This window comes from Hippocampus zosterae, chromosome 9 (assembly GCF_025434085.1).
Source record: "Hippocampus zosterae strain Florida chromosome 9, ASM2543408v3, whole genome shotgun sequence".
Classification (NCBI taxonomy): Eukaryota; Metazoa; Chordata; class Actinopteri; order Syngnathiformes; family Syngnathidae; genus Hippocampus; species Hippocampus zosterae.
Genome location: NC_067459.1, coordinates 11,110,285 through 11,135,666, shown reverse-complemented (window position 1 = coordinate 11,135,666; position 25,382 = coordinate 11,110,285). Strand labels below are relative to the sequence as shown.

Here is a 25,382-nt window from a genome sequence, read left to right as displayed (position 1 = left end):
ATTATTATTATTATTATTATTATTTCATGATGTCAAACTGTTTGCTTATATTCCTTAACAGAAACATTTATTTGAGTGCTTAGAAGTTAGTTTGATTCATTTCCAACTCAGATCAGTTACAAAAAGATCAAAACGAGCTTGAAATTCCTCCTTCAAAATGGTTTAATGTTCAAAGCTCATTGGAAAAAAGTACACATGAAAGAACTTTGTTATGATGGATGCGATCTACCCCTATGAAATGTATCATGTGAACATTTCTAATTAGAACCTGTTCCATTTTGACAGGGAGCAAAAAATATATATAAATAAATACAAAATCGGGTGCAGCGTCATAGCCGTTGTTCTTTCCATATGTTTGAAGTACAAAGAGGGCAGCTTGAATAATCAAGGTCTTCAAAGCCAGATGAGGCATGGGATTTGAGTTGCAGAGTGTGAGTGAATGAGGAACATCAAAGGCATCCAGGCGCTCTCTCATTTTGACACACACATACACATACACACTGTAGCTACATCTGCATGTAAAAAGCACAGAGTTGGAACATTGGATTGATGCAATGAATGTAAACAAAAACAAATCAGGTAAAACTATCAACTTGCATTGAATGAGGAAAAAAGGTCTCGAAAAAGACCTGAAAAGCGAGCACCAACTAATGGCACCAACTAATGTAAACGGATATTACACGCAACATGACACACTACCATACAACAATGAACGAGAATAAGGATCTCCTGCATATACTTTTCACCATGTTCGATAGGTGAGTAAGGGCTCCCCTGCAGCAAAGTGGAGACTGAGGAGTTTATTGCCAGAGCTGAGACACAGATACACAGTAAACTAGCATTTAGCCATCTAATTCTGAAATTGTCATGAGAGTGTGCTTGATTGTGAAATCACAATGCAGCTAATTTACAAAATACCTGTGTCAAAGTTCACATATCCTTTTTTTAGACTCAAGTAGCCACACTATGGATACTGGAATAGTCGTTATGGTAACGAAGGCCAGTCGTAACTGGCTCAGAAAGAGAATAGGTGGTGGTCGTGTGGGTCATATTTGCATGCTAATAATAATAATAATAATAATAATAATACATTTTATTTATAAGAGACACGTCTGCCACCTCGAAACGGGCTAATTTTAGTCGGGCTCAAAACAGACTGTGTATTTCTGGGTACTTGGGGTATATTGACAAGGGCGGAAGACTGACCTGTAAGATAACAGCGAACTGTATACATTGTGAAAAAATACATGATGCGAAGTCCAACGTGAAGTCTTTTTATGAGCCAAGTTTTGGTGCTCCTGTAAAAACCGACACTGGCCCCATATCTTTGTGATAACATGTTACGTTTTTGGGATTATTTCATATGTAGGGTCTTTAAACTGTATAACTGACTCAATTTCAAATCAAACAGGCAGACTGTCTCTCTCCCTTTTGGCGAATACATGATCAATAACATGATTTAGTGCAAACGTGCCAAAAGTCAATGTTATTTATGAAACCCGCGTGTGTTCTCTGAGGAGGAAAAGAGAGAGAGAGAGAGAGAGAGAGAGAGAGAGAGAGAGAGAGAGAGAGAGAGAGAGAGGGATATCTCTGCATTGGTTCACTTTGTGCATGGATGCTACAGTTATGAGGTGTGATGTCTCTCTCTCTCTCTACATAAGAGACATGCGCCCGGAGTCAAAACAGTCTTTCATCCTGCCAAAGCCATGCATTATTGATGATCAGAGCAAGAGCACAGAGACGTGCTCAAACACACACTGCACTTTATTCTGTGACGGCTCGTAATATGTATGGGTACCTGTGTTTGTGTGTGTGTGTGTGTGTGTGTGTGTTCTTGTACTCACTACATTGTGAGGACCGGTGTGAGTTTTTAACCAACGGAGTGAGGACATTTTGACGAAGTGAGGACATTTTGGCCGGTCCTCACTTTGACACCCTCTAAATCAACTCCAAAGTGTCCAAAACGGGTACCCTGTGCTTTTCCCCAAAGGTCCCCAGAATGGGTCCATGTTGAGAATTTTTCGCCGGGAATTCACACCCTTTTTGCTCTCTACTGCAGCTTCTGTCGAAATTCAGTACTGCACCAACTTCACACTTTTTGCTCTCTACTGCAGCTCGTGTCAAAATTTGGTACTGCAACAATTTCACACTTTTTGCTCTCTACTTCAACTAGTGTCGAAATTTGGTACTGGACCAAAATTATAAATGACAAATCCCCTTGCTGCTCTTTGAAGAGCCACCTTGAGAAATAGTTATTTAAGATAAGATAAGATATCCTTTATTCGTCCCACACTGGGGAAATTTACAGCCTCCAGCAGCAAGAATGTATGTAGAAAGAAGAAAGAGAAAAAAACAACAAACATCTTTCAATTAAATGCAATATGAACACAAAATGGATAAATCGCAGTACTACTTACAATTTTCCTTCACATCATTTAATTATTATTATTATTATGATCGTTATTTTTTATTCATCAGCCTGACAGCAGTCGGTAGGAACGAGCGTCGGTATCTCTCCTTCTTGCAGCGCGGGTGTAACAGTCTCTGGCTGAAGGAGCTACCAAGTGCTGTCAGGGCGGGCTGGAGGGGGTGGGAGGGACTGGCCATCATAGCTTTTTTTGTTTGTTTTTCAAAGACCTTTACAAGTTATGTGAATTCAATTTTTTGTGAGGAATGTATTTTATTGAATATGTTTGTTCTGAGTTTGTGTTGGACTCCTATTATTTCCATGTGATTTGGTTAAATGTATCCAATTAAAATTGGAAATGCAATCAATAATAACAATACCCAAATTAAGTAAAGCCTCAGTCCTACCCAAAATCCACCATCATTTTTGCAAAACTTTAATTGTATTCAATAGAACGCAATGAAGGGACATAGCATTTTTTTCTTGTCTACATTACATTTTACATTGTCTAGATCCAAAAGTACTGTACTTAAACAAGTAGAAAAATGTATTACATCACAAAAGAGAGGTTCGAGGCTCGTTAAAGCCACTTTTCATCAGTTGTTTTTGTTGAGGCACAAATAAACGTTGCATTTAGCATAATTTTAAACTGTCTGACCATTACAATTGGACAAAGAAAATAACACTTTAAAACGATGTGACATTTGTATCTCTTCAATGTGTACACATACAGTGAACAACTGTGACATCAGCTCAATGAAATGTAGAGTGAAACTGAAATGAACAGATTTAAACACTAACCTCGTGTACATAAATACAACACAAATCATCTGGTACTAAACAAAGACATAAATGCAGCTCGAAGTGTGACAAACAACGATAAACAAGGCGTTTTCGCGATTCTTTCGCATGCTAATTAGCTCGCTAGCACCGACCTAGCATCGTCGCTATGTTGTTAGCATTCATTTAGCATCATCGCTATGTCGTTAGCAGTACTCTGAGCTAGCGAGTTTCAATGACAACAATTGAAGAAAAACGATCTCCGAAACACATTTCTAAATAATTCTAAGCACAAGCAGACTTACAGCCATTGCTTTCGAAGGTGAAACGAAAGGAATATAACTCAGGAGGACCAGTTGCAACGACCACAATCGGGCTTTCTGGAACGATTAGTCTGCTACCAACACGGCGTCTGCTACCCACAATGCACCGCGATAACTAAATGAATATTCTAAACACGATTTCTATTAATGAAATGGCCCGAAACTTTTACTGTGGGCAGAACACTTACATACAGGAGTTTATGAATAAAATGTGTGCGAGAATTGAAAGCCGTTGAGAGACGGCATCGTGTTTGCACATGGTGGCCAACTCCTGCTGAGTGCATCAAGCCGAATTAATCAAATATCTTATCATAAAATAACTTATCATGGGGATTGACAATAGGATGGCACATATTTTTATTTTATTGGATGGATTCTGGAGTTGGTGTGAATTCACAAATACTGCGAGAATTCAGCTTGCAGACATGGTTTTCCTTAGAAGAGGCTGTGAATCAGTCGCCAAATGTCTGCATGACAAATGTTCCCTCTAAATTGTGCTCGTGAGCAATTTCGCGTAGCTCTCGTGCTCCCAGCCGCACACGGTGATGCTGGCGCGCACAATGCGCAGCTGCAGGCAACATTGAAGGGGTGCTCACAGGGCACACATTTGCTCCGGCCCTGCACCGATGTATTTTGTTGCGATATATTTTGCACCGCAGCAAAATGTGTGGAGCGTTCACACGAACAAAGCCGCTGAGCATGTCAGCACCGGCACAGCGTCGTGCAGCCCCACTTGCGTTCACACGGCAGTTTCTGCAGCGGAGCAAAACGACAGAAAACAAATGAGCTGTCGTGTTGTTGTTTTTTTTAAACGTATACACAACTCAAGGACTACTGGACAGGCACGTCCTTCTCCTTCTCGGTCTCCGTGCCTTCTGCTCGAGAGTGACCGCCCCCGAAAAACGAAAATCAACGATGACTTCAATGACACTCAGAAAAGCAAACACGTAATGCGCCAAACAGAAAATCAGAGAGGAAATCACAAAATAAATTATATGGGGGTGGGGGGTTGTGAGCACACAACAAAGGAACAAACTACACAAACAACTCCGAGACAGTCCAGTCTCCTACAAAAGGAAAGATGTTACCAGCTAAGTCTTGTGTCGTTATTAAACAAACACATGCAGTCCGACAGAGCGTGAAAGCAACGCATTCTCGCCGTACGTAAACTCTTCACAAGCATTTGCTCTGGAGCAAATTTAACCCAGTTGCGTTCACACGTGCAAATTTACATCGGTGCTGCTGCGCAAACGAGCTTTTGCTCCGGAGCAAATTTTTAAACCACCTCCCTGTGGTGGATCAAATTTGGTCCGGTGTAAGCTGTTTTCTGGGGCTACACCGGAGCTAATTTGCACGCGTGAACGCTCTACTGGGGCAGCCCCGGTGTAGCACCGGACCAAATTTTGCCGTGTGAACACCCCTTGAGACCGCTTAATTCACGAAAACGATATGTGGACATAGTTTACGAGCCCCTTAAATGAGCCTCTTTGTTTGTTTAAACCTCTTTCACACTTTTCGGTGGACAGGAGACTAGAAATGTTTGTGTTTAACTAAATGACATGCTTTCCATGATTAATGAGTAGGCAGTGTGGGACCATATTGCTACAGGTTGTATTGAGACTTGATTATTCTTGAAAAGACCCATGCTAAAATAAAAGTAACGAATGAGGGCTGGTATATATGTAACAACTCTCTATTCAGTGGTTTGATTTTTGCTTGTTTTGTAACATATCTGCTTCATGTAACTTGTGATCTCAGGTTTTTGACAGGTGTAACGCTTGTTTGATTTTGCTCACCGTGGTCCAAGTAATACTCAGGCAGTTTGTGTGAATGCTATTACAAATGGAAAATTAGAAGAAATATTGCTCATGACCTTGCTGCATGTCCACACGAATGACTCAAACTTAAATACTGTGGAATATTGCATGTTTCAAGTATGCCGACTCTAATCAGAATTTGAAAATGCTAGCTTAAAGCTCTTCTCATGGTCTCACCACCCGTGGGAGGGGTCAAAGGGGTCGGGTGCAATGCGAGCTGGGCAGCAGCCAAAGGCGGGGACCCTGGCGGTCCGATCCTCGGCTGCAGAAGCTAGCTCTTGGGACATGGAATGTCACCTCTCTGGCAGGGAAGGAGCCCGAACTGGTGTGTGAGGCAGAGAAGTTCCGACTGGATATAGTCAGACTTGCCTCCACACACAGCCTAGGTTCTGGACAGCTGAGCAACGCTGTCTTGGGTGGTGATCGAGGGGAGGTCAAGTTTGAGATAGTGAGTGATTGGAAAGAAAAGCCACCAGCTGTTATAGGTCTCAAAGGTCGCAAAGAGCCCTCATTTTGTGACTACTCTTGTTATAATGTATTTTGTTCATATACCTGTACTGTATACTGCCGTTTTTGTGTTATTTGTGTTGTTGGGGCATATATTTTTGCATTTGACTGCATGTGTTCTTACACATGTATTTTGTTAACATACTTGCATGTTCATAAAGGACGTGTACCATAGTCATGTCCCACATAAGGAAATTCTGTTATCAAGACTGATTGAGCAACGCAACCATGATTTCTACTAAAGAATACTTACTGTTGTTACTTACTGGATGCAAATCATAATGATCCAGTTGAAATGTCCAAATCAGAATGAAACAAATTGGATATGCTGGGAACACTTCTGCAATACAGTACCTAACTCATTTTTTCTTGCAAAGCGTTGTGGCTGGCTTCTGCGCAGCTCTGCTAATTGAAATGTAAACAAACTCATGTCTGGGGGAGGGGTGCTGCACAACTTCGTTTTGGAGCAGGTAACAGCCGCTGCTCTTCATGGCCAATGACTAAGTCAATTATCAAAATTGCCACAGCCTTTTTGAACTTTGAGGTCTGCTGTGAAGGCGAGCATGATAAATTTTGAGCAACATCTACATACAGTATTTGAGTAACTAGGCTCACCAATGTCGCATACTCCGCGCACACACAGTATATTTAAACTGACTTACAATTTTACAATTGTTTTTAAAGCAACATAATTCCAAACTCTAATATGGAATTTAGATGAAACAATTATTTACTTATTGAATGCAAGTCATATTTTCCAGTTTCAATGTCCAAAGCTGAATGAAATAAATTGGATATGCTGGGGACACTTCTGCAATACAGTACCTAACTCATTTTTTTCTTGCAAAGCGTTGTGGCTGGCTTCTGCGCAGCTCTGCTAATTGAAATGTAAACAAACTCTTGTCTGGGGGGAGGGGTGCTGCAAAAACTTCGTTTTGGAGCAGGTAACAGCCGCTCCTCTTCATGGCCAATGACTAAGTCAATTATCAAAATTGCCACAGCCTTTTTGAACTTTGAGGTCTGCTGTGAAGGCGAGCATGATAAATTTTGAGCAACATCTACATACAGTATTTGAGTAACGAGGATCACCAATGTCACATACTCCTAAAATAATTACAGCAAATAAAATTATATATATGTTCACAAACACAACTGCACACACAGTATATTTAAACTGACTTAAAAATTTACAATTGTTTTTAAAGCAACATAATTCCAAACTCCAATATGGAATTTAATCGTTTCTTGGAATTGGAATTCTTTACTTATTGAATGCAAGTCATATTTTCTAGTATCAATGTCCAAAGCAGAATAAAATGAATTGGATTTTCTGGGGCCCTCCGTGAGTTGTCACCTTACCGTGGTGGAGGGGTTTGTGTGTCCCAATGATCCTAGAAGCTAAGTTGTCTGGGGCTTTATGCCCCTGGCAGGGTCACCCATGGCAAACAGGTTCTAGGTGAGGGGCCAGACAAGCAAGACCCCAATGATGAATACAATAAATGGATCTAGGTTTCCCTTGCCCGGACGCGGGTCACCGGGGCCCCTCTCTGGAGCCAAGCCTGGAGGTGGGGCTCGTTGGCAGGCGCCTGGTGGCCGGGCCTACACCCATGGGGCCCGGCCGGGCACAGCCCGAAGAGGCAATGTGGGTCCCCCTTCCCATGGGCTCACCACCCATGAGAGGGGCCAAAGGGGTCGGGTGCAATGCGAGCTGGGCGGCAGCCAAAGGCGGGGACCCTGGCGGTCCGATCCTCGGCTGCAGAAGCTAGCTCTTGGGACATGCAATGTCACCTCTCTGGCAGGGAAGGAGCCCGAGCTGGTGTGTGAGGCAGAGAATTTCCGACTGGATATAGTCGGACTTGCCTCCACACACAGCCTGGGTTCTGGTACCAGTTCTCTCGAGAGGGGTTGGACTCTCTTTCACTCTGGAGTTGCTCACGGTGAGAAGCGCAGAGCAGGTGTGGGCATGCTCATTGCCCCCCGGCTCAGTGCCTGTACATTGGGGTTCACACCGGTAGACGAGAGGGTTGCCTCCCTCCGCCTTCGGGTGGGTGGACGGGTCCTGACTGTTGTTTGTGCATATGCACCAAACAGCAGCTCAGCATACCCACCCTTTTTGGAGTCCTTGGAGGGTGTGCTGGAGAGTACTCCTGCTGGGGACTCCCTTGTTCTACTGGGAGACTTCAATGCTCACGTGGGCAATGACAGTGAGACCTGGAGGGGCGTGATTGGGAGGAACGGCCCCCCCGATCAGAACTCGAGTGGTGTTTTGTTATTGGACTTCTGTGCTCGTCACGGACTGTCCATAACGAACACCTTGTTCAAACATAAGGGTGTCCACATGTGCACTTGGCACCAGGACACCCTAGGCCGTAGTTCCATGATCGACCTTGTGGTCGTGTCATCGGATTTGCGGCCGCATGTTCTGGACACACGGGTGAAGAGAGGGGCGGAGCTGTCAACTGATCACCACCTGGTGGTGAGTAGGCTCCGATGGTGGGGGAAGATGCCGGTCCGTCCTGGCAGACCCAAACGTATTGTGAGGGTCTGTTGGGAGCGTCTGGCAGAATCCCCTGTCAGAAGGAGTTTCAACTCCCATCTCCGACAGAGCTTTTCCCATGTTCCGGGGGAGGCGGGGGACATTGAGCCCGAGTGGACCATGTTCCGTGCCTCTATTGTTGAGGCGGCCAATCTGAGTTGTGGCCGTAAGGTGGTTGGTGCCTGTCGTGGCGGCAACCCTCGTACTCGCTGGTGGACACCAGCAGTAAGGGATGCCGTCAAGCTGAAGAAGGAGTCCTATCGAGCCTTTATGGCCTGTGGGACCCCAGAGGCAGCTGACGGGTATCGACTGGCCAAGCGGAACGCAGCTTTGGTGGTCGCCGAGGCAAAAACCAGAGCATGGGAAGAGTTCGGTGAGGCCATGGAAGCCGACTTCCGAACGGCTTCGAGGAAATTCTGGTCCACCATCCGACGTCTCAGGAGGGGGAAGCAGTGCACCACTAACACTGTGTACAGTGGGGATGGGGCGCTGCTGACTTCAACTCGGGACGTTGTGAACCAGTGGGCAGAATACTTCGAAGACCTCCTCAACTCCACCAACACGCCTTCCTTGGAGGAAGCAGAGCCTGGGGACTCTGAGGTGGGCTCTCCTATCTCTGTGGTTGAAGTCACCGATGTGGTTAAAAAGCTCCTCGGTGGCAAGGCCCCAGGGGTGGATGAGATCCACCCGGAGTTCCTCAAGGCTCTGGATGTTGTGGGGCTGTCCTGGTTGACACGCCTCTGCAACATCGCGTGGTCAACAGGGAGAGTGCCTCTGGATTGGCAGACCGGGGAGTTCTGTGGGGTGTGCTTCGTGGGTATGGAGTACCGAACCCCCTGTCTCGGAGTTGTTTGTTCCTTTGTTGTTTGTTCACAACCCCCCGCCCCCATAGAATTTATTTTGTGATTTCCTCTCTTGATTTTCAGTTTGGTGCATTAGTGTTTGCTTTTCTGATTGTCATTGAAGTCATCGTTCATTTACGTTTTCTTGGGTGGTCACTCTCGAGCAGAAGGCATGGAAACCGGGAAGGAGAAGGACGTGCCGGTCTAGTAGTCGCTTGAGTTGTGTATATACAGTACGTTTTAAAAAGAACCAACACGACAGCTCGTTTGTTTTCTGTCGTTTTGCTCCGCTGCAGAAACTGCTGTGTGAAGCGGCTTTGTACGTGTGAACGCTCCACACAATTTGCTGCGGTGCAAAATATATCGCAACAAAATATATCGTTGCAGCGCCGGAGCAAATGTGTGCCGTGTGAACGGCCCTTTAGTCAATCAGTTCCTACAACAGCAAATCGCAACCGGCCCCTTGCTAGGTTCTGATAACCTTCAATCTTGGCTCCAGCCTCCCTGTATGGAGTTTGCATGTTCTCCCCGGGCCTGTGTGGGTTTTCTCCAGGTACTCTAGTTTCCTCCCACATTCCAAAAACATGCATGAAAGAATAATAGAACACTCTAAATTGTCCCTAGGTGTGAGTGTCAGTATGGATGGTTGTTCATCCATGCATGTCCTTTTAGAACAGCTTTTCACATGGCTACACTGTAAAAATGAACTTTTGGTTTGAAAAAAAAGATGTCTACATTAGAGATTGTGCAGGACAACTGCGTCTTTGTCAGTGGCTAAGTACCCACTCGTTGATGAGTACTTAAGAATGCAATGGACAGTAATTAGGGTGTGACACATATTTGGTTTCTGGGGGGGGGGGGGGGGGGACAAAGTGGAGACTCGCTTCGTTGACGCAAAGTTTCACATCAAGTTGAGGGGCCTGAAATTAGCGTCTTTTAGCCCGCGAGTGTGAGACACCTGTATTAAATTAAGAAACATTTCACATCTTTTTGGAAAGGCAGGTTGGAAATATAGGTTGTTATTTCAGTATTATTGGATGACTACATTGATAAACTACAACTTGAGCCCTTCTGACAGTTTCGTGGTATATTGGTTTCAATGGCAGCACTGTTAAATGCTGGATGGGGAAGGGAGCCGGTCACCTTGTTGAAGTGAAGTTGTAGTCTTGGAAGTAGGAAAAATGGACAAACATAAATATGGAACAGCTTTGACAATATCCCAAACTGTAATAACCGAAGCAGAGCATTGCATACACAGTGTAGGTGTTTTATTTGTTTTAATTTCTTTGATTGATAAATTAATAACTAAAGTGTTTTGAAATGTTGTTACAATACTTTATGTAGTTTAGGAATTTGTGTGAATTTCTGATTATGTTATATGAAACGTTAAAGTGAGAAGACCATGAAAGGGTTAATCGTGTTTAAGTAGAATTTTCGCTCCGAAGTTGCTGCTCTGCCCATCCCCCCGCTTTCCCCCTCGCATCAATTAAGAGCGGTTGGCTTCAAAGGCTGGAGGAGCGTTGTCTTCACACGATACTTTTCGGCGCACTCAAGCCATTTATATTTCTATACCGGGACAACCAACACCATTTGGCTTTTTGACAACATGGAGAAAACACGGAGAAGACTGTTGTTACAATACTTTATGTAGTTTAAGAATTTGTGTGAATTTCTGATTATGTTATATGAAACGTTAAAGTGAGAAGACCATGAAAGGGTTAATCATGTTTAAGTAGAGTTTTCGCTCCGAAGTTGCTGCTCTGCCCATCCCCCCACTATGCCCATCCCCCCACTCTCCCCCTCGCATCAATTAAGAAGCGGTTGGCTTCAAAGGCTGGAGGAGCGTTGTCTTCGCGCGATACTTTTCGGCGCACTCCAGCCATTTATATTTCTATACCGAGACAACCAACACCATTTGGCTTTTTAACGACCTGGAGAAAACACGGAGAAGACTCGCCCCTAACCGGGAGCACCACCGTCAGAATGAGAATGCTCAGGTAAGTAATCACCCTTTCTTTGTCGAGAGACGGGTACCCGCGAATACGAGTGTCGTCGTAACAATCTGCGTACTGAGCACCGAAGGACTTGTTACTCGCGGCGTACTGTAAACTCTAGGCCGTCAATTGGTTTTAATTTAAAGCTGCTTTATGTAGTTTTTTTTCTACACGAAGAAACAATGGCAAACTACGAACACAGCAATTTAGGAACAACGCACATGGCTTGCGCTCAGGCGGTTACGGCAAGGCCGCGTCGCGTTGAATTTATGTGGTTTATATTTCGGCAAAAATGAGACAGAAATTGTTAGTTTCTATACTCATACCGAATTGAAATAAGTAGACAAATGAACCAGTGCTCTGGCTCGCTGTATTATATTAAACTAGACATGTTTAGTCTAGCCAGAAACCATTTTTTCTCGAGAAAAATGTATTTTTTAAATTAAATACCGAATGAATGAGGCGGATTGCAGGCCAACGCGAGCTGCTTTACTGTGTTTTTAAATGCCAGTTGCTTAATTTCACAGAGCATCCGAAGCGTGTATCCAACATGAGTTTTATCATCACAGGTTCAAATACTACTCTGTACCATTTTATTTATTACTATCGTATTTTGAGTTAATTTACATAATCATATTCATTTTACTCTTTTTTCTGCCTGTCAACTAAAATGTCCATCGATTTTTGCCCAGTTTTTAATTTAATAAATTATATTATTTGTCTCTTTTCCATGAGACTAGAAAATGCATGCTGATTAACTCATACTTTGTTTTATTAATGGAGGTTTTAGTTCCATCTGGTCTACTTTCCATCCTGTGAAAATGTGTGACGACAAAACATTGTCGTATTTTCATGAATGCAAGTTGGAAGACAAGTGTTGAAAACATTGGCAAAGACAGATAAACTTTGTACAGAATTGCCGAGATCTAGCATAAAACTCTTTTTCACCATCTCAGTTGTCTACAAAATTAACAATTTTCACTGTTTTTCCCTCTTCTGCCCTGATGTGTAGGCTCAAATGCATAAAGCCCAACCATCAGGGCAACATACACCTCTTCTCAAAGAGAGGCCTGGTGCTGAGACTCATTCCGGAGCCTTCTCCACAAGGTCAACACCATCATCATCATCAGAGGAGTCTGTGTCATCCGCCCAAAGTGGAGATGACCACAAACCAGCATTCAGTGAAGGGAGGGGGTCCCGGTCGTCCAACAGCAGTGGATCAGAAAAGGACCACATTGATTTGCATGAAGCTAAGGCCCTCAAGGCAAAATGTAAATCAAAACAAAAAGGTATGAAATCGAAAGGAACAGAGAAGTTAAATGATGGCCAAAAAAGGAACTACCACCAATCTTCGTGGATGTGACACGTGCCTCAGAAAATACGCACAAGAGAGCAAGGCCAAAAACCCAGAACTGTTGAGGTCAACAAAATTAAGGAAGCATGTTGCTACCTTATGTCAGCTTCTCGACCTTCTCGATAAAACTTTCCAAGTGGTGAAGATTGCCAAACTACTGTTTGCAATGGAACGTGGGACAGAGTCGCTTGAAGGGAAAGAGTCTGCAAACCCTGGACTCTGTTATATCACTGGTATGTAAATGAATATATTTTTAAAGTCATCCCCTTCCATTTATTCTTTTCTCCCTCTGTCTTTGTTTCCACGAAAGTGTGCATGTCTTTATCGGCATATTTTCTTTTACCTTCATATTTTAGTGTAAAATTATGTTTTCTGATTTCTGACTGTGAATATTTCAAAAGGAAGAGCACATGTAGCCACCTCAACCAAAGGTCTGAAAGGTGGCAAAAAGAGAAGACCAGATCCAGGGAGACGACAGGAAGCTCAAGATGGTATGTAATAAAAATAACATTAGTAGTCATAGCAGGAAGAGGGATGCCAATATATGCTCTAGAGTTCATGCTTGAAATTAATATAGAAACCTTGAATCATTTCAAATTAATCACATTCAAACATTAGACCTAGTGTTGACCAAATGACCTACTTCTAAGTTACAACAATTTTTAGTTAGACACCAATTGATCCCAGTTGCCTCTGCCTCTGGCACCTTTAACCAGAACCTTTTTTTCAATGATAACAATAAGCAGACAAAAGCACACACATATGTATGTCGAGTTATTTGGGGGGATGTTGCAGCAACTTGACAGGCAGCTCCCTCTCACTATCCTCACACGTGTGCTGTTCTGACACACATCTGTCTTGTGGATTAAAAGTAACGAACAATGATCAAAGACAGAACTTTTAATCAAAAAGGGAGTTAGTGATAACATGCGATCGATACCGTTCTAATACCGTTAAACTACAACTGATTAAAGCTGGTTAGCATGTCGACCTCACAGTGCAAAGGTGCAGGGTTCAATTCCGGTCCCAGTCTTCCTATGTGGCGTTTGCTTATTTTTCCCACCACATACCTGCGTGGGCTTACTCCAAGTACTTCGGTTTCCTCCCACATTCCCATAACATGCATGGCCGATTGAACACTCTAAATTGTCCCCAGGTGTGAGTTTGAGATGGTTGTCTCTGTGTGCCCTGCAATTGGCTGGCAACTTGTTCAGGGTGTCCCCCGCTGACCTCCCAAAGACAGCTGGGATAGGCTCCAGCATGCCCTGCGACTCTTGTGAAGATAAAGCTGATTGGAAAATGGATGGATGTTTAGTAATTCCTTTACCTTGACAGCTCTCATTTTCTCTGTGTCCAGACCATTTGCATAAATGAGAAAACCCTTTCAGTCTCAGAGCAAGAGTGAATGTCTTCCATCCATATTTACATGGTGTAAATGTCATCTTTCACAGAATGAGAAGTGCCACATTCAGCTGTAGCAACGAGATCTGATGATGAAGATGATGGAGGCGGTAACAGTACCAACTTGGACACTGAAAACACAGGTAATGCTTTCAGTTTGACTTGGACCATCTGTCACTGCACCATTGCCATGTTTCTGAGATGTAAGGAATTTCATTTGAGTACATCATCTTGCTACAAGGCACCTACAAAAGGCCACCGAAGATGCAGTCAATTAAAGAAAGAAATTATGCTGATGACGCTGATGACGACATGAGTGATGTTTCTGGCAGTGAATATGGCGGTAATGTTTTTTTGTCCGACTTGAATCCTCTTTTGCTGTATTATTGGCATATTTCTGAGATGCATGTGGAAAGAACTTTGATTCTATCAAAACATTATTTTATAGATGGAGGGGTGTGCCGTAAGACAGTTAAGAAGACTGTCAAGAAAAAAAAGACAATGTTGGGAAGACATGGATTGGGTGAGTCTCTAACATTAGCACAAGTGACATGTTACAGACCTGGCATTAGTAAGATTTTTTTTCTTACTCTAAGTCAGGGGTGTCAAACTCATTTCACTCTGTCAAACTCAGGCCACATTGACCTCGGTAGATGTTAAGTGGGCCGAGCCATTAAAATTATACCGTACTCTGCTATAAAGAAGCACAAGAACGTTCGGAAATGTAGAAATTTAATGAACATATCTTTTTACAAAACATTTCATGAAGCACCTTAGATTTCCTTAGACAAATGTGCGATTGACTTTTATCATTCACATATATGCATCGCAACTGATCGTACAAGGGCACTAAACAAGTAATTGGTGTTGAAAAATACAGTGATGCACTTTTAGATTAAAGGAGATTTGTGAAGAAAGGAATTTTTAAGCCTTGTGCATATAAATTATAAATTTAATCCCTGCCGATACCTTACAAACTAAAGAGAGTGCCATTAAATGTGTAAAGAACAATGAATTCAAATGTCCTTGATAGCATCTGCTGTTTTGGGTCCGTCCGTCTCAGTGACAGACTTAGACTGCTGTTGTCTTCTTCTCAAAACAATGTGTCTTTCTACTCTGATCAAAACGGTGTGTCGCCTAGCGGATACTCCATGAATTGCATGTTATTCAAAATTTTCGTTCCATGTCTTTTCTGCATTTTTTTCACTTTTAAATGCTCCTGCGGGCCTGATCAAACCTGCTTGTCGGACGGTAACGGCCCGCCGGCCGTATGTTTGACACCCCAGCTCCAAGTCCTGATTGTTTTTTGTACATTCCAATATATCAGGAATTACAAATGTGTATCATCAAAGCATATTCACCCAAAGTATATTATTATTATTATTTACAGTCTATGACGCATCTTTCACACATGGCCAAGAACAACTATCAACATCAGGGAGCGCCACTAAACGAAAGAGGATTGCAACACTTACACATGATGACGATGATGTTGAAGACAGCGGTGAGTCAGTGCATCGTCAACACTACTCAAAGTTTCATTACCATTATACTAACATGCCAACTTTCTTAGATGAAGAGGACAAAAAGACTGGACACAGATCTCTTGGGAAGAAGAAGACAGCAGTTCGAAAAGAACATAGTGAAGTTGGTAAGATGAATTTCTGTTGGATAGATCCGTATAACAATTTAAGAAACTCAAACAGCACAAGTCACTGTGACTTGCAGATGGAAAGACGAGTCGATGAAGTGGTCTACTCAGTTGTAAAATTGTCTTCAATTTCTATTGTATAGCAATTTCTGTTACAGGGTTATGATATAATTTGGTTACAGTAACACACTGATTGTAATTGAATCCAATTTAAAAAAAAATCTGACCAAAGAGAGATACAGTCGAACCTCTCGACAACGAAATCATGTTTGCAGCCAGAAATATTCACATTCACACCATCACTGAGCAGGAACTGATCCCACACAAGTCATGCGAGTATACCACTACACCACAGGTTTCAAAGTCAAGGCCCAGGGGCCGGATTTGGCCTGCCACATCATTTTATGTGGCCTGCAAAAGCAAATAAAGCATGTCGAATTCCATGAGGCTTGCTAAAGTCTGAACCAAAATCTCAAAATGTCATATGAAGTCCACAAGAACAATCATTATTTTTTACTTCTGATTTTAAAAGTAGTTATCCATCAATATGTTATGAGTGGTGTATGTAATGTGGAGGTGATTAAATATGTATATGGTCTCCCAAAATTCATAATGGCCCTCCAAGGGAAACCATAACTACAATGTGGCCCGTGCCAAAAATGAGTTGGTCACTCCTGCAATACACCATCAGCAACCAGAAGTTACATATTTGGTATCTGACATTTGAATGGATTGTAAAATAATGCATTTCACTGCAAACAAGGAAAACTGGTAATGCATACCGTATTAGATAATATTCACCACATATGTTGCTCTGAAATCGGCACAGTGGTTCAGGCTTTGATTGTAGCTTCGAAACATGAATGTCAACAGTGCCGCTGGATTACCATTTATCGCGGCCTCTGTGTGTCATGGATTTTTTCAAACATATTCATTAAAAAAAAGTGAAAATCCTGCAAAAGGTCCTCAAGAGGCAGTGAAAATGATCAAAACAACAGCGAGTCACATAGAGCAACATATACAGGACTGTGTTTACTGTATTTCGTTATTTATACACTAACCTAACCTAACTTATACATTCATTCATTCATTCATTCATCTTCCTAACCGCTTGATCCTCACTAGGGTGGCGGGGGGTGCTGGAGCCTATCCCAGCTGTCTCCGGGCAGTAGGCGGGGGACACCCTGAATCGGATGCCAGCCAATCGCAGGGCACACAGAGACGAACAACCATCCACGCTCACACTCACACCTAGGGACAATTTAGAGTGTTCAATCAGCCTGCCATGCATATTTTTGGAATGTGGGAGGAAACCGGAGCACCCGGAGAAAACCCACGCAGGCCCGGGGAGAACATGCAAACTCCACACAGGGAGGCCGGAGCTGGAATCGAACCCGGTACCTCTGCACTGTGAAGCCGACGTGCTAACCACTGGACTACCGGGCCGCCCCTAACTTATACATGTTTAAATATATTAGTATATAGCATTAAGTACTGTTAATTACTACAAACATGCATGTATACCAGTACATTTGGCCTTATAAATATTTATACTCATACACATGTTCATATACCTATATGGGGAGGGTGGGGGGGTTTTGCTACTTAGCGGATTTTCGTTTATCGCGGGTGGTTTCGGTCCCCATTAACCCCGATAAACGAGGGATCACTGTACTTGCAAAGACTGTTTTTTCTGAATGTTCTTCACAATAGAAGGCTTCAGAAATAGAAAACAAAAGTTTGGGGCATGCTGGAGCCTATCCTAGCCGTCATTGGGCTGTAGTCAGAGTACACCCTTTAGTGGTTGCCAGCCAATTGGGGGGCCCACATAGATAAACAAGACATTAAAGGCGGAGACTAGGCAAAAAACCCCACATTAATTTTAAGGATATTGAAAAATATTAAATAATGTAAAGAGCATAACACTCATGAATCATGCCTTGAGGGAAATTGCTGCTGAGGTGTTTTTAAGTCAACAAAGTTGGTTTAAACTAGATGCCTAAAACATGTTTTGAATCAATGCATTTTTGATAGTTTTTATTCTGGTCCTGTTATCAGTCAAGGCAGCGTTCAGATTTTAATACAACTTCAAGAATGTCTGTTTATATTCAACTAAACCACTAATAACCCTCTTTTTTTCCCTCCAGAATTGGAAACTAAAAAAAGGAAGAGACCCGGACTCCAAAGGAAAGAGCAGCAATTGATCGACACCTTTCAAAATTTGTAGCATTAAAGAAAGTTCCAAGGAAAGATGACTGCGTTAAGTGTCGTAGTCAAGCATCGCCAGACCTTGAAGACCGCACATGGAGAGATATTCCACAATGAAATTATTAAAAGATATGTAATTGGGAAAAAAGCTTGAAGATGAAAGATAGAGGGAGAGACATAGGGGGGAGATAGATGAAGGGAGAGAGGGAATGGGATGAGAGAGAGGGGAGAAAAGGAATAGAGTTTGAAAGCACAGTTATTTGGTAGGGTATATGTGGGTTCATGTGTCAGGTTGTGGCGCAGCAAGTTTTTTTAGTGTGCGTTTTGAAGGTTGAAGTTTTTCAGGTGTTCTTGTAAGTTTTGAATAAGAGTACTTTTGTTTGTCAAAAATAAATCATAAAGTCAAGTCAGCTTTTATTGTCAAATATGCTCTCTGTGTAATGTACAGCACAGATTAAAATACTTTCCTCTCAGCCACAGTGCAAACATGTGGCGTATTGAACACACAAATATCAGAACTAAATAAAACTAAATAAATGACAGTACCCTGTTAATGGTGATAAACTGTTTAAAAATAATATATCTGATTATAAATTTACATCATTAAATGTTTAGTAAGGTGAACAGCACCTAATCTACTTCAAAATCATTAAGAACGCATGGCCAGTGCCCGGTCCTCACTTATCTAGTTAAAAACTTTTTCTTAACCTTTGGTGTTTTATTTAATCTAAAGGAATGTATTGCCTAAGGGCGCCCTCCTGTGTCTAGAAATGTGTCTTTTTCATTTCTTTTTCAAGCAGAAAGGGTGGTCCTCGCTTTGTAGGCCTTTTTACTCGGTCCTCACTGTGCAGCAAGTGCAGGAATGTGTGTGTGTGTGTGTGTGTGTGTGTGTGTGTGTGTGTGTGTGTGTGTGTGCGTGCGTGCGTGCGTGCGTGCGTGTGTGTGTGTGTCAGACTTAACAGGTGGGCCGGGTTCTTGAATGGCGGCCGGCCAGGGAGCCAATGAGAGGCTGGATGACGACACACCAGGCCGTCATTGGCTCACGACTGTCATGACAACAAGCGGCATCTCTGGCATGTGTTGTTCTTTGTGCCTCGCTACGCACCACAACACTTCATATGTGCGATGCCATCATTTCCAGCCGTTTCAAGCGTCAAACTGATGCAACGCTCGTGTTTACGACAAAGCCCCGAGCCGGCGCACCGCCGACACAGACAAACTTCTTCAGAGAGTTCCTGCTTCCGTAAACAGGAACAAAAACCAGACAGGCTGGCGTTTGCCCGTCAGACCAAAGCAGCATCTGGATGCTCTGGAGGGATGCACCAAGTGCATTTACCGCCTTGTTTGATGAGTTACATGGAGGAGGAGAGGAATAATTTGAATGATATCCTTTTTTGTGTGTGTAAATCTGGACTTGACATTGCATTTATTAGATACTAGCTGGTTCGCCGCCCTCCGGGCGGCTCATCAGCTAGTTCCTGCGGAAGGCTGGTAAGGTGGTGGTTCGCCGCCCTCCGGGCGGCTCATCAGCTAGTTCCTGCGGAAGGCTGGTAAGGTGGGCCTTCGGCCCACAAAAGTGTTGTTGCTTGGTTCAACTTTTTGTTCATCTTCATTGCTTATCGCGAAAATAAAGAGATGTTTAGCTTTACTAAATAACTAACAATTTCATTGCAATGCTTGTGGGTAGACAACATTTTTTCGCTAAGATGCCCGCGCGATCGTAGTGAGCCACTGCCTGAGCGGCGCAGTGGCGGCGCGGTGAAGTAGGTACGTTTTGAAAAGGGACAGACGGAAGGACAGACCGCATGCGGGACGACGCGCAATATATATATAGATGAAGATGAAAATGCAGTGAAGCTAATGGTTTAGACATCTGTCTCCCACTCGAGAGAGCCATGGAATGGTTGAATTTTAGTCCTCGCTATATGAATAAAAATGTATTGGACTGTATTATGTGAAATTCACGTGTTCCAGCCCGAGCCTCCTTGAATTTTCTCCTGGTACTCCAGTTTCCCATCACCCAGTGTTTCCCAATCTTTATTGGGCCAAGGCACATATTTCCCGTCGGAAAATGTGTCACAGCACAGCACTTAGGATAAAAGTGGATACACGGGTTAATTCTTTTCTGCCTGTTACTGCGATAAATTAAGAAAAAAAAAATACCATATTTTCACGACCATTCGGCGCACCGTATTGTTGGGCACATGCTCAGTAGCGGGTGCTATTTCTGTATTTGACACATACACAAAACGCACTGTATTATTGGGCGCAGCCAGGCATGGTAACACATACGCCAGCTTAGACATACGGCATGCATGCACGCATGCCAGAAACACGTTAGCTTGAAGCATACGGTAGCAGCTAAGACATACGGACACACGCTAAAAACACTTTTTAAAAAGGCAACGGAAGCAAAACTGAGTTTGGTTGTACTTTATTTAGCCATTTTAAAATGTACTCACGCGACTGGTAACTGCTAGTGTCGTGCCTTTATCGTCCTCTTACACGCGCACCCTTCACTCATTGGCGACTGGTAACTGCTAGGGACGTGACTTTAGCGTCCTCTTACACGCCCACCCTTGTCTCAATGGCGGACTTCCGCATGCCTGTCGTCACTCACGTCCGCCTTTTCTCTGTATAAACAGCGTGTCGGCCAGAAGTGCTTTCATTCAAGCTTTGGAACTCGGTGCATACACTAGACACTCCGCATTATAAGGCGTCCTGTCCATTTTTGAAAAAATTTAAGACTTTTAATGGTGCCTTATAGTCGTGAAAATACGGTAAACGAAAATAAATACCGTATATTCCGCACTATAAGGTGCTTTGTATAAGGTGCACCTTCAATGAATGGCCTATTGTAAAACTGTTTTCATCTATAGGTCGCACCGCATTAGAACGGTGCTTAGAATAGAAGCTACAATAGCAGCTGTGGTTGCGTTATGCATCCACTAGATGAAGCTACGCGAAACAGAATACAACACATCCATCCATTCATCGATTTTCTGATCCGCTTTATTCTCACAAGGGTTGCGGGAGTCTATCTCAGCTGTCTTTGGGCAGGAGGGGGACACCCTGAACTGGTTGCCAACCAGTCACAGGGGACACACAGACTAACAACCATTCACGCTCACACTCGCACCTAGGGACAATTTAGAGTGTTCAATCAGCCTGCCATGCATGTTTGTGGAATGTGGGAGAAAACCGGAGTACCCGGAGAAAACCCATGCAGGCCCACGGAGAACATGCTCCACACGGGATGCCGGAATTGAACCCAGTACCTCTCCACTGTGAGGTTGACGCGCTAACCACTGGCCCACCGGGCCACCCACAATACAATACAATACAATACAGCTATATTTATATCGAGCGTTCACAACCGCTGCAGCTGTAACAAAGCGCTTTACAGAACATTTAAAATCTTACGTTCAAGAAATCTGAGTATTGTACATCTGTATACTGTATAGTCAGTTCTAAAAATAAAAAAATAGCTCAAAATAACTGGGACATTGGGATTTCTTAGTAATGCTGTAGATGTGGTTGTTTGTAAATGTAAACTCCTGCAGAGATTTACAGAAATAAAGCGTTGCGTATGCGGTTTTTTTTTTGTTTCCTACCTTATTTAATGATTGTTGGTGATTATTGTGTGAAACCGTACACATGATGAGTGGCTTCACATCAATGTTTCTGTTGCAAATTTCTTGAATATCTCTACAAGTTCCATTAGTTTTTTGCTTTTACTTTGGCCCGCGACAGAAGGGGATCAGTCATGGCAAAGACAAAACGTGTTATGAGCATTAAAAGGACAATTGGATTTTGACCGTCTGTGTTGTATGTACTGTATAAAACAATTGATTAGCAGTTACACACAATTTTGTTGATCTAGCATACTTTAAACTGTGAGTTTTCATACTTACATTACCCATACAAAACTAAAGCAAATGAAATGTCAAGAATGCTTATTCCAAGCTAGGCAAAAACAGGCTTTGGCAGAGCAAGGGGAGGCCTCGCTGAGCCTCGGGGGAAGTGCCCTGCATTGATGTTTCTAATGAAGAGTGCTGAGCTCCATTGATCCGCCGCAGAAGAGAGTGAGCTGTCAAAAGCAATCAGACAAGACAAAGACCCACTTTTTTTTTTTAAATCACAGCACTGAGTAGCCGAAGTGAGCACGATACTGTTGGGGAGGAGGAGGAAGAGCAGCTCAACCTCCCTCAGCAGCACACGCAACTTTGATGCTTTTATAGGCCTACTGTTGTACCTAACTTGGACAATAAGATACCGCCACCATCTAACAACGAAGAGTATACATACTTTTAACATCCTATAATACTAAGTAAAAGGAATCATGCGGACTCGTGTTGCACGTTTGCCACTTGTTGCCATGCAGAATTCATAGGCCTCAACCACAACTGGCCCACAGACCACAAAAAAAAAAGCCAAACCTGTGTGATTAGACTAACTCCGGGCTGGTGATACAAATAATAAATAAACAAATAAATAAATAAATGCAAAGAACTAATAAACCAGCTATTTGTTTGAAAGGTTCCCATGGGGGGAGGGGGGGGGGGATAAAAAAATCAAGGTAATTTAAATCCAGTGTTGGCTTAAGACACAAGTTTAATTTATTTCGTAACCATAGGTGTTACTCAAAACGATTGTATCTCAAATAATTTTTTGCCGGTGAAATACCATTAAAGGGATATCTGGGATATTTGCCATTTTCAGCAGTAAAAAGTTAATATTTTCTCTATAATTAATTTAATAGCTTCATTATTTTTCATGTACAATTAGCATCTTTAAAAACACATTTTGCAACTTGCTGTTGACTGAAAATCACATGTGCTCAGGGCTCAGGTTGCAACCAATCACTGGTCATGTGAAGTTTGCAAGCCGAGTTGTGATTGGTCAGAATGCGTTTAAAAAAAAAAAGAAAATAGCATTCCACCATATTGTAAATTATTAAAACTTATGATTATAGCATTATTAAAAAGAATGAAAATAATTATCCAGTTTGAGCAAAAGTAATTCATTGCGAATGTGTTGCTCCTCCTGTTGTGTGTATCTTGGCCACCTGGGGCAACATAATCCCCAGGTGGCCTTTTAACTTCACTATCCTTTTTAAGGATAGTGAAGTTCACACCACTGTCTGATGGGCCAGATGTATCGCTCTCGCGGGCCAAGGCAGACATAAAAGATATACGTGGAGATGATCACAACTCTCCAGTAAGTTGCAGTTATATTATTAACCCTTTTTTTCACCACTTTTTTCAGATCATGACCACAAACGTTGTTTACTCTGAGTACTCACAAATACCAAGTACCGATAGCTCTAGTACTTTCGATATATAGACATAAAAATAATTGTTCAGAAATGTCTTTATATCTGATGCAAACGATTCACCCTTGTGTCAAACTGCTGCAGGATAGCACAAAGTACACCCTATGTGGGTTTAATGTTCCTTGTTTATTTATTTATTTTAAACTTTCAGTATCGACAGCTAGTATCAGCCGACTCCATGAGCACCTGATAGCTTAAAATAAGGCTGGTATCGGCCCAATACTGATATCAAATTCTGTGTTTGTTTACAGGTACTGCAATGTTATCTTTATTTTATGTTTGTTTTGACAGTAAACGTCCTCTGTGAGTGGCATTAAACAACTTGTAGGGTATTTTAAAGAATTATTCATGAACTGCAAAAGTGTGGAATTAAGTTGAGTTCCCTGTTGCAAGTCAAGGGGCACGGGGAGGAAAAAAATAGACAAACGACATCTTGCAGCTGAAAAAATATAACCGGGGTCACTTATATCTTGAGGCATATTGTCGCAAACGAATGCCCCTTTTCTCTGGAATGTTAAGAATTATTTATCCATTAATAAATGGCAGTGAGGCTCTTAAAATAATACTGGTACATTTTGAAAAGACCTATAGTTTATATTTTGATATAGACAGTTCTTGAGGACGTTCTTGACCTCGGTCAAAACTGACCCCAAAAATATGAACCATCCATGGAAATTAAACACTATGTAAGGGGAAAAAAAGAAAATTTCAAATATGTAAGTAGCACATTATAATGCCACACAGCTGATCGCATGCAAGCAAGGACACTCCTTCAGTAGACACAGCACAATTCCCTCTACTGCACAAATATCCCGGAGCTGCACTATAATCTGACTAGTGACACAGCACCATGCAAAGCACTAAACCTCTGTGACACTGCGCCGTGGAGTCCACCGCAGTAATTACAGCATAAACTTGCGGGCTCCTTGCTAATACGGCGCATGGTACAATGGGGGCATTTTTAATCAGCATGGCTGTGACTACAGAATATTCTTTCCAGCCCAGTGACGACGCACCGGGCTGGGAAAAAAGTGAGGGCATCAAATTTCCTGCTTTGCATAGACTTAAGAGTGGCTACGAAACAAACGCAAATTTGCAAAGCAACTCAACGTGTTTTTTTTTTTGTTTTGCTTGTTTTGTTTTGGTCAGGGCCACTTTGGTTTAAACTGGTTGCTTCTACTCATGAAAGCAACATTCAGAGAGTGGAAAACAAGTGAGCACCTAAAATAAAAGCCAAACTGCCAAACACAAACATGCCACGCTAACATCTTCACAGGTGACGTTCATAAGATGGTAACACTGATATATTGCTCACGCAAGGGCCCAAACATTCCATTACATTAAGACTGGGGGATGCAGCATATAATAAACCAATATATAGACTTGTCAATAAACATGGCGGTGCAGCACATAATGTGGTACATGACAAGTAACCAGCAAACCCAAGTAGAAGAACATTATTGTAGCCTTACGATTAGAAGCTAATGTAGGCAACACTGTTAACCATTGCTAATTTGTGCTAACAAAGTACATTTTGCCCAGAGCATGACTGTCTCGGCTGCTGCGTCAAAGTTTTTTTTTCACTTTGGCCTGCCTAGCTGCTAAGTCATAGGTGGAGAAATGGCTGGTTCGAATGTTAATTAGCCCCATTAATTAAAAGTTACCTTAAGTGTGGAAGAGCAAAACATTTACTCTCAAGAACATTTTTAGAAATATGCAGAAAATGACAATTTTCCTTAGTTGTTCAATTTCACACTTGAGTCGTGGACAGGCTTTTGTCAGACACAACTACTTGTATACAAACATTAAAAAGTAAACTTTTTAAGGATAGTGAAGTTCACACCACTGTCTGATGGGCCAGATGTATCGCTCTCGCGGGCCATGTATTGGCCCACCTCAGCTTAAAAAAAGTTTTGTTTGAGTGAAATGTGTTTCCACAGGATGTGGTTGCAGGTTCAAGCACGTGATAAAATTGTTTTGCTGACATTGATGTGGAAACAATAGGTTTTGGACATTGTCTATCAGACAAATGTGTTGCCACTTGTGCATGTCTGACTTGCACAAGTTGGATCAATAGTGGCAGCAGTGCCCGAAAGTATTTTTTGGCAGTGGCTACTGTGACTGCATATTGATTTTTTATCAATGTTTTAAGAGCTCAAATTAACTTTAAAAACGTATAATGGATCTAAGGATATTTAAACAGCCACAATGTAAAAAAATGTAAAAC

The 25,382-nt window shown here is 42.5% G+C and overlaps 1 protein-coding gene and 2 long non-coding RNA genes across 5 annotated transcripts in view; 2 read left to right on the top strand and 1 right to left on the bottom strand.

Moving 5' to 3' along the window:
* arhgap9 (Rho GTPase activating protein 9) overlaps positions 1-25,382 on the bottom strand; it is a 57,783-nt gene that overhangs the window by 31,806 nt on the left and 595 nt on the right. The gene's annotated exons all lie outside the window — the stretch shown is intronic.
* On the top strand, positions 12,215-14,425 carry LOC127607585 (uncharacterized). The gene is made up of 4 exons (XR_007964102.1): positions 12,215-13,051; positions 14,012-14,104; positions 14,203-14,304; positions 14,410-14,425. It is a non-coding gene; the product is annotated as an uncharacterized LOC127607585 (long non-coding RNA).
* LOC127607583 (uncharacterized) lies at positions 15,444-20,619 on the top strand. Its single transcript, XR_007964100.1, has 3 exons — positions 15,444-15,465; positions 15,535-15,612; positions 17,760-20,619. It is a non-coding gene; the product is annotated as an uncharacterized LOC127607583 (long non-coding RNA).